Consider the following 2,609-nt stretch of genomic DNA (forward strand, 5'->3'; position numbering starts at 1 on the left):
AGTCTCCGCTGGAAAAAGCGGGAGATTGAGAATATTGTGGAAGGAAGGTCAGTCACTTTAAGTTGTTATATTTAATAAAATTCGACGTGGGAGTTCGACGCTGGGAATCGAAGGACATCGACGTGGAAGAGAATTTACATCGTTTTAAAAAGTCTCTCCTTTTAAAAGTACCGTGAGCTTTTGTACTGTCGGCATATCGTTTTAAAAAAACTGAGTTCTTTTCAATACTGCTTTAAAGACTGTTTGGGACTGCAAAGCTATTAAGGACTGTTTGAGCAGCTGCCAGCAGCTGAGCTCGGATCATTGTTTGGGTTTGTTTACATTTGAAGGGGGTTTGTTATCAGTGTTTAATAAACGTGTTATTTGTTATAAAACCCTTCGTCAAACTCATCTATAATTATTGTTGCCTGAATACGTAACACAGAATAGGTGCAGTTCTGTGTAACGTTCGAAATGTGATGATGATCAAACTAGGATTCTAACTACACAGATGTCTTCATCCATTTGCATAAGTGGCTCAGCTTCATTTGGAAGCATTGTGGAGAACGGTCAGGTGTCTCACATACTGTCCTCCTCGCAGGCAATGTAGGTCAGCTGCTGTCTGGATCCACTCATGTTTGTGACATTGCGGCGGTGTCCTAGTTAATCAATGAACATCTGTTTGCACAAAGTAGCTCCATACGATCAAAAGAACATCAAAAAAATAAGAAATAGGAGCAGGAGTAGGCCAGCCGTCCCATCCAACCTGTCTCGCTATTCAATAAGTTTATGGACGATCTGTCTGTAAACTCAGCTCAATCGACCTGCCTCTTCTCCATAACCCTTAATTGTCTTGCAATGTAAAAAAAAAACTATCTGTTTCTTAAATATAGTTAGTGAAGAAGCCTCAACTGCTTCCCTGGGCAGAGAATTCCACAGATTCTCCTCATGTCCGTGCTAAATCTTCTCCCCTGAATCTTTAGGCAATCTCCCCGAGTTTGAGTCTCACCTACCAATGGATACAACTTTCCTACTTCTATCTTATCTATCCCTTTCAAAATGTTGCATGTTTCTATAAGATCCCCTCTCATTCTTCTGAACTCCAGAGAATATAATCCCAGGCTAATCAATCTCTCCTCATATGTTAACCCCTTCATCCCTATGCAACATTTGCGGGTGGAGTACTTAAAATCACGAGTTTCTTTTTTTTTCGTCTCCTGCACTGGCGGTTCTTCACAGCAACAGCCTGTGTTATCCCGCCGTATATAAAGGCTCTGGACAAACACACAACCAGTACAGCAAGACAACACTGAGCTAAGCCGTAGTGCTTAGTGTCTCAGCATTGGAACAGTAGTCAGTGGATGTTAGAAACAAGGGGTTATTCTGTACTTATCGCCCCCAATTTCCACCTCTCTCTCTCTCTCTCTCTCCCTCCCTCTCTCGCTCTCTCTCTCTCTCTCTCTCCCTCCCTCTCTCTCTCTCTCTCTCTCTCTCTCTCTCTCCCTCTCTCTCTCTCTCTCTCTCTCTCTCTCTCTCTCTCATTTTCTCTCACTCCTCTCTCTCAATTCCATCTCTCTCACTCTTTCTCCTTCTCTCTCTCGCTCTCTCTCTCTTTCTGTCAGTCTCTCTCCCTCCCCTTGCCTCGCTGCCTCTTCAACTATGCTTTCTCTCTCTAATTCACACACTCTTACATCTCCATCTCTGTTCCAGCTGCTCTCTCTCGCAACTCCTGCAGTCTCTATTGAGCAATTTCATCTCTCTTCCCCATCCGTCCCTCCGCCCCTGTCCACATTTCACCATGTTCCATCCCATTCCCTTTGTCTCCATCTGGATTATGTGCATCCACCTCGCTCTCTACCCTGCCATATCATCTTCAACCCACCCGCAGAGACTCAGTATCAGACAAAACACTGTGCCAGAGATGTTGTTGAAGTTAAGCCTGGGTCTGGGTTATTGATCACACAAGAAACACTGGGTCTAAATGCATCTCCAGCATGTTGGCAGTCTGTAAGAGCGGGAAATCACGGTCAATGGCGTTCAGGACACAGCGACGTCACTGAGGAGTGCCACAGATCCAAGGACCAAAGTTTCTGACGACATTCACCATGTGTAGGAGTGAGCGCAGAGCAGGGCTTGGGATGATGAAATGGAATATGCAGCGGCCGGCTAAGTGTGTGGGAAGGTGGCAATGGAATATCGTGTGGATGGCTGTAAGGGCATCTACCGTGGTGCTGAAGACAATGTCTTTATTAAATAGAAAGTGATCTGTCGGTGCTGATGCCCAGTTTGTGGAGCAGGGCCCCACACCAGAGACTGAAAACCAGCCTGGGAGAACAGTCGCTAACTCTCTGCACTGATGGCGCTGGGCTTTCTCCCCAAAGAGCTTGCTCAGTGAAGAGGGAAAAGTTCGTTCGAATTGTGCGCAACGTTTTTGCAGATGTACCGAGTGTATTGTGGACAGTGTTAGTCTTGGAGAGGGCAGTGAAGATTACCTAGGGAAGGGTACTGGTCTGTCCTGTGGAGTAGATATTAACAATTAGAATCAGAATCACACAAAATGCTTGAGGAACTCAGCAGGCCAGGCAGCATCTATGAAAAAGAAAAAAGTACAGTCGTAGTTTTGGGACGAA

The sequence above is a fragment of the Hemitrygon akajei genome, unplaced genomic scaffold (genome assembly GCF_048418815.1).
Source record: "Hemitrygon akajei unplaced genomic scaffold, sHemAka1.3 Scf000085, whole genome shotgun sequence".
NCBI lineage: Eukaryota > Metazoa > Chordata > Chondrichthyes > Myliobatiformes > Dasyatidae > Hemitrygon > Hemitrygon akajei.